Raw genomic sequence first — 15,470 nt, 5'->3', positions numbered from 1 at the left:
CTCAGTCGGTTGAGCGTCCGACTTCGACTCAGGTCACGATCTCATGGTCTGTGGGTTCGAGCCCCGCGCCCGGCTCTGTGCTGACTGCTCAGAGCCTAGAGCCTGCTTCCGACCCTGTGTCTCCCTCTCTCTCTGCCTCTCCCCCATTCTCACTTTGTCTCACTCTGTCTCTCAAAAATAAATAAATGTAAAAAATATATAAACTTAAAAAAATTTTTTTCTTTAAATGCAGTTTTTTCAGATGTCAGAGTGAGAACTAACTCCTCACCTAGAATGTTGGAACCCAAAGGGCTGAGGAACATCCCACAGCCATCACAAACTACTTTTTCAAAGTGACCTGCAAAAATTTTCCTTTATCTCTCTTTGACTATATAGCATTGCATGGCAGCTGTCCCAGATAAGCAGGCCCTGGGGTAGTGATCGCATTAGCAGAAAACTCAATTTCCTTTCTCAGGTCCCAAGACAACAAGCCCCATTAAGATGTGAGAATGGGAACAAAAGAAGAGTAACTGCCCTCTATTGTGAAGGAAGAAGAAGTGCAAACATGAGTCAAAGTGCAGTGAGGAATATTTGTAGAGGCATATATTCCCGCCTATACTGTGATGGTAGGTTTGTAGAAAGCTGATTTTGAGAACCATGTATGATAGTAGAACCAATTGTGAGACATTGTCTCTCTCTCTCTCTCTCTCTGTCTTTCTCTCTCTCTCTGTTTCCTCACAAATATTTTTGAGGGCTTGCCATGTGCCAGGTGACAAATGTTCCAAAAGAAGCTGTTCTTCCTTGCCCGCTTTCATTCTTCCAGTTTCCTCTGGAGGCATGAGCATTCCTAAGACACCACTCTTCTCTGCTGGTGGAGCACTCATAGCTCACTCCTGCCTAGAGGATGAAGACCAGGGTCTCTGTCTGGCACTTGGGGGCACTTGTCCTGCCTATGCAACATTCTCCCCAGCACTCACAAAATGAACTTTGCACTCCAGCAGAACCAACCTAAATAGAGATACTTAACTCTTTTTTTATTTTGTCACTCAAAGTCTTGACACAAAACATCATAAAGGATTCTTCCTGCATGTTTCAGTTGAGGATACTAAGGCTGCTGGATTCTGCCACAGTATCATGTGACCGTTTCCAGACACCCACAGTGCATGGTGCCTAATCCCTCATCCTGCTCAAGGCCACTACCTCCCACCTGGTCACCCCAGCCATACCAGGCACACCAGACCAATCTCTCCTTGCCCAAACTCCTGAGACCTGTCTATTCTATTTGATCCCCAGTCAAAAGACAAACATCCAGGGGGTCAAACGTGTCATGTTAGGAGAGGGTTGGAGCACTGAAACCTATACATAAAGGCTTGACGAGTCCTAGGAGCTCAGTCAAGAAACTCTTAGAGGGGCACCTGGTGGCTCCGTCGGTTGAGCTTTTGACTCTTGATTTCAGCTCAGGGTATGGTCCCAGGGTCATGGGATCGAGGGTCCTGTACTTTTACTCCTAATTTTACTCTTGTCTTTTTAATATATGATATTAACTATGGTAGGAAGTACAGATCCCAGGGAAGTGACCATGGGAAATTTGTGCTTCCATTATACCTATGATCACAGGCATCCTTGCCCTGAAACACAGACCTTTGCTGGCAGTTCAATCCAACTGCCCTGTGAACCCTTTGAAGGAAAGAGATTGAATCCTTCATCCCAGCCTCAAATTGCTTGCACACTGGGAGATAGAGGCTAGAATAGCAAGGGTTTCTCTCTAAAACCTAACCAGTGTACCAGAAACAGTCTCCATTCTCACGAAGCCTTTGTTGGACCTACATAGGAAGGTGGCCCTCCTGGGCTCTTACCATCTTCCTCTGCCTTTCTTAGTGTGGCTCCTGCCTCTATTGGAGCTGCAAATGCATCACCTTTTCTCTCTTCTTCTGCCCAAATCAGAAAGGAAAATGTGTCCCCCGGCTCTCTGCATCTGGTTTAGATCAGCTCCCCGTTCCAAATGTCAGGAGCAAAGCACCAAAGATCTCTTCTCCATAACCCATTGGAGGGAGATAAGAGGGAGAATGCCACCTTCTCCAGTCCTCAGGAGGGGAACACCACGGAAGGCCACATACCCAGGCTGGTCTCCTTCCCTTCCAAGATCACAGTCTTTTACCCCTGAGGACCGACAACAGTGCTCAGAACCCATCTTCTCATTTCTAGAGGTGCACCTCTTTCTCCATCAAATCTTCCAGTGGAAAAGGACCTCCCTCACCCTCTGCAATCCTCCTTTCACAAGATGATTCTCCATGGGTCTCTCATTTTCTGCATGTCCTTCGAGCAAGGCACTGGCTTCTCTGCCCTGGATTATCTTTTCAAGAAAGTTTGTATGGCACACCTGGGTGGTTCAGTCAGTTAAGCATCTGACTCTTGGTTTCAGCTCAGGTCATGATCTCATGGTTTGTGAATTTGAGCCCCAAGTTGGACTCTGCAGCTGGCAGAGTGGAGCCTGCTAGGGATTCTCTCTCTCTCCCTCTTTCTCTGCTCCTACCCCACTAGCACCATCTGTCTCTCTCAAAATAAATAAATAAACTAAAAAAAAAAAAAAAAAAAAAAAGAACATTTGTATAGTGAACAGACCTTCTCCAGAGCAAAGGCCAGTTTGCTTGCACCAGGAGTAGATAGAGTGTCTTCCTCAGGAACAAAAGGGTAGGTGGGTTTGCTGCCCATTACCACATATTCAGAGTCCTTACACTCAGAGGTCCTTCTGAATTGCAATCACTTTAGTGTGCTGGTGTCATCTGGGTTGGTCATGTTGGAGCTCAGGAAAATGATGCAAGAAAGTGTGTGCTGGGGTATTTCTTTTGTCATGAGTAGTCCTGCCAGCCTCCACGAGACTGGGACAGCCTCACCTGTTTGCTTGCAAGTAGGGTGAAATCTCAGACCCGTTCCAGGTGTGGACAATTCCTAGTGTTGGATTCAGGGTAAATTGCCCCTCCACCCCAAACCCAGGCCTCTAGCCTATTCTGTCAAGGCCTCTGAGTCCTCAGCACTTCACATTGATTGAGTCAATTAGCACTGAATTTAAGAATGTAAAGATTTCATTTCTAGTTTTATGATATGTTGTCTTCTCTGTTATAGATGCTGGAAAATTTTGGACATTGCAGTTACAAGGCATTCCTAAATTCTATCTACGTAAGATGTTCTAGTGCCACCTACAGGCCACTGTCTAATGAGGAATTCTAGATCACACAAGTGGCCCAATTCTGCAGTCTGTCCACAATGCCCACAATGGAGGGACCTATGCAAAGCAGAAATGAATCGCACAAATATAATGTGGAGCAAAAGAAGCTAGATAGAAGAAGGATGTATTGTGCCATTTATAGCAAGTGCAAAACCAAGTGAAACTAAGTGTGTCACAGTTTTCCAGAGAAACAGAACAAATAGAATATATATATTACTTAAATTCCTACAATCTCCCTTATACAAAATAATATATAATAATTTATATAAATTAAATCCATATATGTTCAGGGAGATGAGAGGGAGAATGCCAATATTTATATTTAGGGATTTATTTTGAGGAATTGGCTCATGTGATTGTGAGGGCTGGCAAGTCTGAAATCTGTAGGTCATGCTGGCAGGCTGGAAACTCAGGCAGGATTTCTGTGTTACAGTCTTAAGGCAGATTTTCTTCTTTTCCCCTGTGAAATCTCAGTCTTTGATGGTAAGCTTTTCAACTGAATAGATGAGACCCATCTCTATCATCAAGGGTAATTTTTACTTAAAGTCAAGTGATTATAGACATTAATCACATCTACAAAGTACCTTTATGGCAACATCTAGACTGGTATTTGACTGTACAACTAGGTACTATAGTCTGGCCACATAAAATTAACCACTACAGTCAATGCCTTGTCAACTTGGTACCTATAATCATTTCCTTAAGCCATAACTATTTTCCAAATAAAGACAGTAACAAGGTCATAATTCTATCTAGCATGATACAACTATCCTGCATGCAACTGAAAAGTGCACCAATCCTTTCCCTAGGAGAGGATGCCAAGTCCTTGAGTGACGTTTACTTTTCTCCTTAAATATTGTGATATAAAAGTCTAAATACTATAATGTAAAGTTAATACATCTTATGTTACATAATAAGGGAATAAGAGGGGAAGAAGACAAAGATATTTTACCACGCACACACACACATACACACACTCACACACATTTGTAACAAAATAAGAAAAAAATATTTATTATAATCACCATCTCCATTTCTGTAACTGATCATGTGGTCATAGTTTTTATTTATAACTACCTTCTTCCACTGCTTATTCTGTATTTCCTTTGCCTTTAGCAAGCGTCTCAGTTGGTCATTATTCTTTACCTGGTGCGGTAACCCAAACCTTCATTCCTGCCATTAGTAGTCCTGCCTGAATTGGGTTGTTGAAATTTTCCATTGATCTAATGGATCTAATGTGATAATACTAAGAGACACCCAAAGGGATCTCCAGTATTCCAGACATGTTCTTCCTTACCTCCACTATAGAAGAGTAGCAGCCCAATTTCCCCTTAGTAGTCATGACCAATCACCCCAGTCAGCATAGTAACCCCTTCTCTGCTGAGTCAGAGACAAGAGGAGCCTACAGTGGCCAGATAATAGTTTTAATTTCCAATTCAATGGAGCCATTTTTGTGTCTGTGTGTGGAAGCACTCCTCCCTTTAAAACTAAGATTTCTAGATTAGAAGGAAATAAGCATTTTGCTAATGGGTCACTAGGCAAAAGCCAGTGGTACCCCTCTCATTCCCACTTCTGGATTCCTGGTTATGGGAAAAACAGCACCATATATTAGATACTGATTCAGAGCAATACAGCCTCCTAGACAACATGCCTCAGCCCTGCAAGGTATTGCTGTCGAGCTCACCACCTAGTCATTCACTGTAACTGAGTCTTCAAAGGCCATTCTACCATTCTATCATGACTACTGCGTCTGGATATTGGATATAGTAAGATCAGCTAATCCCATGAGCATAAGCTTATTGCCACACTTCATTCACTATTAAGTGAATTCCTTGATCAGAAGCAATGCTGTGTGAAGTATCATTATGATGAAGAAGACATTCTGTAAGTTCACAGATGGTAGTTTGGGCAGAAGCACTGCATGCAGGGAAGGCAAATCCATATCCAGAGTGTCTCTTCCAGTGAGAATGAAACACTGACTCTTCCATGATGGAAGTGGTCCATTGTAATCAGTTTATCACTAGATAGTTGGCTGATCACCCAGGGGAATGGTGCCAAACTGGGGGCTCAATGTTGGCCTCAGCTGTTGGCAGATTGGGCATTCAGCAGTGGCTATAGTCAGGTCAACCTTGGTGAGTGGAAATCCACATTGATAAGCCCCTACATAACCTCCATCCTGGCCACCATAGCCATATTCATGAGTCCACTGGGCAATAACAGGTTGGTTGAGACAAGAGGCTAACTGGTGTCCACAGAACATGCCATCCTATCCATAAGAATATTAAAATCCTTCTCTGCTGAGGTCACCCTTTGGTGAACATTCACAGGGGACACAAATATCCTCATGATTTATTTTCCCACTCAGAAAGATCTATCCACACATCTCTTCCCTAAGTTTCCTTGTCACCAATTTTCCAATAATGTTCCTTCCAAATCCCTGACCATCAAGTCACAGATTATGAATTGTTATACAATTTTATTTCTGGCCATTTCTCTTTTCAAGCAAAATGAACAACCAGGTGTACTACTGAAATTTCTGCATACTGGGAGGATTTCCCTTCATCACTGCCCTTCAGGGATGTCCCAGAAAGGGGTGGTAGTGCTGTGGCAGTCTGCTTTTGGTTAGTGCCTGCATAATAGGCAAAACCTCTGTGTACATGATCCCAAGTTTTGTCTTCCTCAGTCAACTGGTTATAGGCAACTCTCCATGAGTCCATAGGTGGTAGTTGCAACAGAGAAGGTAGTATAGCAAGAGTGGGAGCCAAGGGCCCTACTCAAATGTAGTAACTTTTTGGGTCACTCAGTAAACAGGCCAGAGTAGCAGACCCAAATAAAGAATACATTGCCTCCAAAGTCCAAAAAGGCCCATTGCATGTTGTATCTCTTTTTTGGTTGTAGGAGGACATGGATGCAACAATGTATCCTTCACCTTATAAGAGAAAACTGCATATGTCTGACGCCACTGGACCCTATAAATTTCTCTAAGGTGCAAGTCCCCTGAATTTTTGTCATATTTATTTCCTATCCTCTGACACAAAATATCTTACCAATAAATCTAGAGTAGTTGCTGCTTCTCACGCACTAGGTCCAATCAACATAATGTCATCAATGTAATAGATGAATGTAGTATCTTATGGGAGAGAGAAGCAATCAAGATCCCTTGTGAACTCAAATTTTCCAAGATAAACATGTTTCCAACATCAGGAATCCTTCCTATGTAAATTTTGGCAAGACAGTTGAAACATAGTGCATATAGGAAATGTAGTTTGGTTAGGAAAATCTCAAAATAAGATATTTGGTTAGTTTTACTGCATTTTAATTGTTATAGCCAATAACTACAGATTATAATGAAGTTACTTTATTTAATTTTTTAATGTTTATTTATTTTTGAGAGAAAGAGATAGAGGGAGAGAGAGAGTGAACAGAGGAGGGGCAGAGAGAGAGGGAGTCAAAGAATCTGAAGCAGGCTCCAGGCTCTGAGCTGTCAGCACAGAACCTGACATGGCGCTTGAACTCACCAAATGCGAGATTATGACCTGAGTGGAAGTCGGAGGCTTAAACGACCGAACCACCCAGGTGCCCCATAAAGTTACTTTACTTAAAAAAATATCTGTGGGGGCGCCTAGCTGGCTCAGTTCGTTAAGCCTCGGACTTCCGTTCAGGTGATGATCTCACAGTTTGTGGGTCCGAGCCCTGTCACCTTGATGGTGGCACTAATCTCTGCAATCCCAGGAATACAATATTGCTTTTGGTGTACTATTTCCCTACGTAGAGGCAGTTCTAGTGGCTTCCACTTATACTCCCTCTACTGGTCAGAAAACCTAAGTGAAGATTCTGCCAGTTGTTGAGTATGTCTATCCCAATTATGTATTCCAGAACTGAGGAAATAACCACAGGATGGGTTGGGGGACCCCACTGGACCCACTGTGAGATGAACTTTAGCTAAAACTCCTGTGGTCTACCTGATCTTCATAAGCCCCTACTCTAAATGGTAGACCACAGTGATATTTTGGGTCTCCTGGAATTGGTGTTAGTTCAGAGCTAGTGTTTAGTAATTCCTGAAAAGTCTAATTATTTCTTTTGCCCAACACATAAACACTATGGTCAAAGGCTCTAGGTCCCTGAGCAAGGCTGAGAGAAATAGTAACTGTACATATTTTTGACAGCCTAGCATAGTCCTTCCTCAAGTGGATCTGCCCTCCCCTTTAATTCAAGGGTTTTTGGGTCTGTAAACTGGGTCAAGTCAGGAATTCATTGAAAGATTGTGCCTCTTGGTTTTATGACACAAGTTAGGATTTTTTTGTGCGTGACCTAGGACTCTTCCATTTTTAGAGAACAAGTAAGAATTTGATAGACTGCCTATCTATTTTCTTCCAGAGACACCATGATCAACTAGCCAATCCCATAGGTCTCTGTCAATAAAACTATTCTGATTACTGCTTTGAATTTGTTGTCTGTTGTGGTAACTAATTCCACTTTGTCTTTGGCAATTATTCTGATATCCTAGAATTCAATTATTACCATTGCATTTAAGGATCCCAGTTTAGAGGCAGCAGTTCCTAATCTTCCTTCCTTCCTCTCTCCCTCCCTCCCTCCCATCCTCCCTTCCTTCCTTTCTTTCTTTATTTTTTGTTTGAATTCCAGTTAGTTAATATACGTGTTATATTAGTTTCAAGTGTACAATACACTTCCATACACTTCCATACACCACCCAGTGCTCATCACAAGTCACTCCTTAATACCCATCACCTATTTAACCCAACCCTCTGCTCTCCTCCCCTCTGGTAACCATCAGGTTGTTCTCAACAGTTAGGAGTGTGTGTTTCTTGGTTTGCCTCTCTCTTTTTTCCCTTATGATCGTTTGTTTTGTTTTTTAATTTCCACATAAAAGTAAAATCTTATGGTATTTGTCTTTCTCTGACTGACTTATTTTGCTTAGCATAATGCTCTCTAACCTCATCCATGTCATTGCAAATGGCAAGATTTCATTCATTTTGAGCTCTTCCCTTAAGTTGGCTATAGTTGATAATGCTGTTATAAATGCCAGGGTGCATGTATCCCTTTGAATTAGTATTTTTGTATCCTCTGGGTAAATACCTAGTAGTGCAATTGCTGGATCCTAGGGTAGTTCTATTTTTAACTTTTTGAGGAACCTCCATACTGTTTTCCAGAGTGGCTGCACCAGTTTGCATTCCCACCAGCAGTGCAAAAGACATCCTCTTTCTCTGCATCCTCACCAACATCTGTTGTTGCCTGAGTTGTTAATTTTAGCCATTCTGACTAGTTTGAGGTGGTATCTCATTGTGGTTTTAATTTGATGAGTGATGTTGAGCATTTTTCTTCATGTAACTGTTAGCCATCTGGATGTCTTCTTTGAAGAAGTGTCTATTCATGTCTTTCGCCTATTTCTTCACTGGATTATTTGTTTTTTGGGTGTTGAGTTTGGTAAGTTCTTTACAGATTTTGGATACTAACCCTTTATCTGATATGTCGTTTGCAAATATCTTCTCCCATTATGTCGGTTGCCTTTTAGTTTTGCTGATTGTTTCCTTCGCTGTGCAGAAGCTTTTTTATTTTGATGAGGTCACAATAGTCCATTTTTGCTTTTGTTTCCCTTGCCTCTGGAGATGTGTTGAGTAAGAAATTGCTGCAGCCCAGGTCAAAGAGGTTTTTGCCTGCTTTCTCCTCTAGGATTTTGATGGCTTCCTGTCTTACATTGAGGTCCTTCATCCATTTTGAGTTTATTTTTGTGTATGGTGTAAGAAAGTGGTCCAGGTTCATTTTTCTGCATGTCGCTGTCCAATTTTTCCAGCACCATTTGCTGAAGGGACTGTCTTTATTCCATTGGATATTCTTTCCTGCTTTGTCAAAGATTAGTTGGCCATACATTTGTGGGCCCATTTCTGAGTTTTCTATTCTGTTCCATTGATCTGAGTGTCTGTTCTTGTGCCAGTACCATATTGTCTTGATGATTACAGCTTTGTAATACATCTTGAAGTCCGGGATTGTGATGCCTCCAGCTTTGGTTTTCTTTTTCAGGATTGCTTTGGCTATTCAGGGTCATTTCTGGTTCCATACAGATTTTAGGATTGTTTGTTCTAGCTCTGTGAAGAATGCTGGTGTTATTTTGATAGGGATTGCACTGAATATGTAGATTGATTTGGATAGTATCAACATTTTAACAATATATATTCTTCCAATCCAAGAGCATGGAATATTTTTCCTTTTTTTGTGTGTATCTTCTTCAATTTCTTTCATAAGCTTTCTATAGTTTTCAGTGTATAGATTTTTCACTTCTTTGGTTAGGTTTATTCCTAGGTATTTTATGGTTTTTGGTGCAGAGGGTAATTTCTTTTACTTTAATTCAAGTGATTACAGATGTTAATCACACCTACAAAATACCTTCACAGCAACATCCAGTGTTTGAACAAACAACTGGGCACCATAACTTAGGCAAGTTGACATATAAAGTTACCCATCACACTAACTTATGCCATTAGAAATGAGGATAGTGGTTACCATTGGGTCAGGGATATAATGCCCAGAAGGGTGCATAAGGAGGGCTTCTGCTGGTCTTGTACTGTTTCTTGATCCAATTATGGTTGCATGGATGTGTTCACTTTGGAAAATTCAGCAAGCTGTTCACTTACAATTATGTGTACATTTTGGAATGTATGTTTTACTTCATTAAAAAAGAGTAAAATGTTAAGAAAAAAAGAAATAAGATAAAAACAATGGAAACAAGAAAAAAAGCATTACATCAATTATGGAGCTTTTTTAATTATAAGAAATTACCAGATGTGGGACACCTGGGTGGCTCAGTCAGTCAAGTGTTGGATTCTTAATTTCGGCTCAGGTCATGATCTCCAGGTCATGAGATCAACCTCCATGTTGGGCTCCATGTGGAGCATGGAGCCTGCTTAAGATTCTTTCCCTCTCTCCTTCTACCAATCATGCTCTGTCTCTCTAAGGAAAATAAAATAAAAACTTAAAAAATTAAAAAAAATTTTTTAATTTAAAAAATTAAGAAATTACCAGATGTAATAAATATCTCAGTGAAATGATTGATTTTTAAAGAAAACTAATGATCAAAATTGACTTGGAAATGTGAAAAATCTAAAGACACCAATAGTTTTTTAAAAATTTAAGGCAATTAAAATCAACAGCTCCCTCACTACCAAAGGTATCAGGCCTGTACAATTTTGTGAGTGTCATCTATAAGACCTTTGTATAATAGTAATTCCTATGTTACTTTTTAAAAGTTTATTTATTTATATATTTTGAGAAGGGGGAGGTGTGAGCAGGGAGGGGAGGGGCAGAGAGAGAGAATTTCAAGCAGGTTCTGCACTGTCAGCATGGAGCCCAATGCGGGGCTTGAACTCATGAACTGCAAGATCATGACCTGAGCGAAACTAAGAGTCACATGCTTAACTGACTGAACCACCTAGGCATCCCAGTTCCTATGTTATTTAAACTAGTCCAGAGCAGAAAAATATGAAAGCTTCCTTATTGTTGGTTAATACAATTTAGAGACCATAAAAGGACAAGAACACCATGCATGTGTGCATGCAAAGTACACACAAACTATCTGCCTATATTCCTTTTAAATACAGAGTCAAAAATCCTAAATTAAATATTAGTGAATTACCAGCCATGCATTAGAAACATAATGGCTCGGCATTAGGAAATTTATCAATGTACTAATCAGAAAAGATGATAAAACACTAATTCCTAATGAAGATTCCTCAGAAGCTTGAAATAGAAATTCATTCTTTAAAGAAATTCTACCACATTAAGAACAGTTTCATTTACATTAGAAACAAGTTATGTATGACCATAGCTATTATTCAACAGTATGTTAGAATTAGCATTGGATTTATTATCCTATCCTTTCTTTCCATAATACAGGAAACTGAAACCTCTGTTAGTTTCCCCAGACTCTTCACCAACTCTCCCTAGTCAGGTTCTTCCTACTAGAGACACTGGTAGGAGATTGGAATGCGAGAGAAAGGAAGAAGGCTTTTTTTCCTTTTCTGTGGAGGCATCTCAGATGCTTGCAGAAAAGGTACAAGATGGTGGCAAAGGGCAAGGGTGGCTTCCTGCTTAGGAGTGGGATTTTAACGGAAATAGTAGGAGCAGCACCCTGCTCTGGCTCCTGCAGTTGGGGCAGCGGCTCCAGGAACCTCTGCTGTGCAGGGCTTGTGGCCCTCGCTCCTTTGGCTGTGGCTACCGTTCGACACCTGCAGAGTCATCTGGAGAGTTAGCTCCAGGCTTCCTGCCTGTTGTTGATGTTCCAACATCAGCAGCCTGAGGGGCAGTGATGTCAGGCTCTATTTTCTCTTTCACTCTTCCTGCCCTATGGGTGGGATTAGATTCCTGCAGTTATTAATCTCTAGGTAACCACACGTTTTTCCTTTTTGCTCTTAATTTATGCTTCCAATGTATTTATAACCAGTTTTCTGTGTTGAATTCTCTGTTTCAAATAATTTGAATGGATACTGTTTTCGTGATTAAATACTTACTGACACAAAGTATCTATAACTCAATATTTGTAGCTGGTGTGATTTTTTTTTAACCTATATACCCAAGAGATTCAATGTAGAAGCTAAATGAGCTAAGAATGCAATAAGGGATCAAATACAAAATAAACATACAAAATTTAATAGCTCTCTTATAAACAATATAGATAAAGAGTCTGCCCCCCCCCAAAGAGCCCATTCACAACAGTATAAGAAATTGTTAAAAGATTTAATAAACCTAACAAGAAATGCGTACAATTATATGAAGAAAATCTTTAGAACTATAGTGCAGCACATATAATTAAACTTATATGAATGAAGAAATAAAGCATGTCTATGGTGATCTTCACATGTTGGTACATTAGCAGGGGGATGGTTAAATAAACCACAATTCATCCATATTTTGGAATGCATAGGTTACAAGACTGAAGGAATGAACTGGGCCCATGTAGAAAGATATCCAAGACATATTGGATATTTTTTAAAAAGCAAAAATCGGTATAGTATTTGTAAATTTATTTTCAAAAACCCAAACAAACTTTCTCATGCTTGGTACTCATATATGTTTTATGTTCTGTAAATCCATAGAAAATGGGTAACACAGTAATAATCATATTCTTTGGGCAGGGAGATTAGACTGTGGGGTGAAAGGAAACTTTAACTTTTTATTCTATATATTCTTGTATTTTCAAACATTCTTACAGCAAATAGTCTTGATAATTATGTAACTTTAAGAAATGGCCAAGAGTAAGAAGATAAGTCACAAAATGGGAGAAAATATTTGCAAAAGACACATCTGATAAAGGATTGTTATCCAAACATACAAAGAACTTTAAAACTCAGAAATAAAACAAAAACCTGGTAAAAAAGAAGAGGGCAAAAGACTTGAGCAGACACCTCATCAAAGAGGATATCAAATGAACATAAGAAAAGATGCTCCATATCATATGCCATCAGGGAAATGGAAATTAAAAGAATAATGAGATACCACTACACACCTATTAAAATGATGAAATCCAAAACACAACACCAAATACTGGTGACGATGTGGAGTAACAGCAACTCTCACTCATTGCTCGTAGGAACACAAAATAGTACAGCCAGTCTGGAAGACAGTTTGGTGGTTTCTTACAAAACTAAACATACTCTTACCATATGATACCTAAATCACAGTATTTGGTGTATATATACCCAAAGAGTTGAAAATTTATGTCCACACAAAACCTGCACATGGATATTTATAGCAGCTTTATTCATAATTGCCAAAACTTGAAAGCAACCAAGATGTCCTTCAATAGGTGAATGGATTGATAAACTGTGGTACATCCAGACAATGGAATATTATTCAGTACTTCAACTATACTTCCAAAAGAAAAAAGTCATCTATACATCAATTAAAAAATATTATTCAGTGCTAAAAAAAAAAAAAAAAAAAGAGCTATCAAGCCCTGAAAAGACATGGAAGAATCTTAAATGTACATTACTAAGTGAAAAAAGCTGATCTGAAAAAGCTATATACTTAATGATTTCAACTTTATGACGTTCTGGAAAAGGCAAAAATTTGGTGACAGTTGAAAGATCAGTAGATGTCAGGGTTGTGGAGAGGGTGGGATGAATTTGCAGATCACAGAGAATCTGTAAAACAGTGAAACTCTTCTGTACAATACTATAATGGTGGGCATATGTCACTATGCATTTGTCAAAACCCATAGAATGTGTAACACCCAGAGTGAACCCCAAGGTAAACTATGGACTTTGGTTGATAGTGGTGAGTCAACATAGGCTCATCAATTCTAATAATTGTACCACTGGGGGAGGTGGTGGGGGAGACTGTGTGTGGGGAGAGGAGGCATGTATATGAGAACTCTATGTATTTTCTGCTCAATTTTACCATGAACCTAAAACTGGTCTAATAAAAGTCCTGAAAAAGAAAATCCCCTGTACTTCACTTATGCAACTCTCCACCTGGATAATCTTGGCAAATATTGATCTGTTTAAAATGTTTTTTATTTATTTTCAACTTTTATTTATTTTTATTTTTTAATGTTTATTTTTGAGAGGATGCAGGTGCACATGTGCAAGTGGGGGAGGGGCAAGAAAGAGGGGGACAGAGGATCCGAGGTGGGGCAGCAGAAAACTCAATGTGGGGCTTGAACCCATATAATCCGAGATCATGACCTGAACCAAAGTCAGATGCTTAACTGAGTCACCCAGGCGCCCCTGTTTGAAATTTTTTAATTTTAAAAATATTGTTAAAAAGTTTTAGAGCTATTGGTGGCACCTGGCTTAGTTGGAAAAGCATACAACTCTTGATCTCAGGGCTGAGTTTTGAGCCTCATGTTTGGTGTAGAGATTACTTAAACCTTAAGAAAAAAGTTTTAGAGTTTTATAAATTGATTGGACTTTTATAGATAGTAGGTAATTTTTTAAAGAAATGAGTGTTTTCGACCTTAAAGCAGTTACATTTGTTATTAGTAATCATACATGCAACTCACAGATGTGGAACCTATTAAAGTACCAGTAACATCTCAATTTGTAGTGGGGAAAAAAAGGCAAGTGAAGAAAAATCCAGAAAGGCTAAGTCATTTCTCCACCTGCCTCTGCATGTTTCTGTGCAATCCATCAGGGGACAGCTCGGATTAATTATTTTGAAAACTTTCTAGCTTTCTAATCACACCATGCCCTACATGCTTGTCAATTCTGGCCAGAATCAAAAATATAAACCCTTTCTACAGGCTCATTTAAAAACATTTTTTTTTTCTCTTTTCATTCCCCCAACCTAATATTCTGGTTTCCCATCCTAACTTTACCACTAAGCCCTCTGGAATGCCTGATAAACAAAATACCCTAAATCAGTAAACTGAACACAGGTATCCTTTGCTTTTTGAAAGTTGATGTTACACCACTTTGCTTTTACGCAAGACCTACATTAGTACCCGCTTTTGCTAACAGAAAAAAAATCTAAAGCGGTTTTTCACTTTTCAGAAAGCGGTGAAGAGCAAAACTATCAGTGTTCATTTTGCAGCTGGCTGTTTTAGAAGTGGCATTAAAGGTGAGCATCAGTGGCGCTGCCAAGCTCCTTCCCTAGGAATTACACAGCATCTGAGCGTCAAGCAGCCAGACCTGTGAACTGTGCCTGTGAGCATTTGTGCCTTATGCTGACTTGTGTATCCATTAACAAGATGTGTGGTAAGGTATCAGAAAAGCCTATGTCACTTATTGAGTCTGGGAACTCTCAAAAAAAAACCTTCCATGTACATTTATGGTAATTGGTTCTTCCCTTCATGCCATTTCAGCTTAGAAAAGGTTTCATTGGAATGCACTATTTTCAGCTAGGCAAGGGAAATTTGCATCTCTCTACTTCCTGGGTTTGACAGAATCTTTGATTTGAGGGCTCTTCTTCACTGGCCTCTTCTCAGGTTTTTTTTTTTGTTGTTGTTGTTGTTGTTGTTGTTGTTGTTTTCTCTTGTTTGACTTATTTCTTTATTGGGAACTCTGGCTGCAGGTTCCCCAGTCTTTCAGTTCATTTCGGATCCTGCCATCATTTTCCTAGATGACTTCAACTTTCTAGTTTCTTCATGAATATACATTCATGAAGAATTTTTTTTTTTTTTTTTTTTTTGAGAGAGAGAGAGAGACAGGCAGAGAAAGAGACAGAATCCTAAGCAAGCTCCAAGTCCAGCCGGAACCCAATGGCCCAACTGTGGGGATCCATCCCACAACCCTGAGATCAGGACCTGAGCCAA

The 15,470-nt window shown here is 39.8% G+C and overlaps 1 pseudogene; it reads right to left on the bottom strand.

The window, feature by feature from the left end:
• Window positions 1-4,739: 4,739 nt before the first annotated feature.
• Window positions 4,740-5,922, bottom strand: LOC109257613 (uncharacterized; annotated as a pseudogene).
• Window positions 5,923-15,470: the final 9,548 nt, after the last annotated feature.

The sequence above is a fragment of the Panthera pardus genome, unplaced genomic scaffold (genome assembly GCF_024362965.1).
Source record: "Panthera pardus isolate Hobbes unplaced genomic scaffold, ASM2436296v1 HiC_scaffold_15, whole genome shotgun sequence".
Classification (NCBI taxonomy): domain Eukaryota; kingdom Metazoa; phylum Chordata; class Mammalia; order Carnivora; family Felidae; genus Panthera; species Panthera pardus.
The sequence above is the reverse complement of the archived record's forward strand: the minus strand, read 5'-3'. Positions and strand labels throughout refer to the sequence as shown.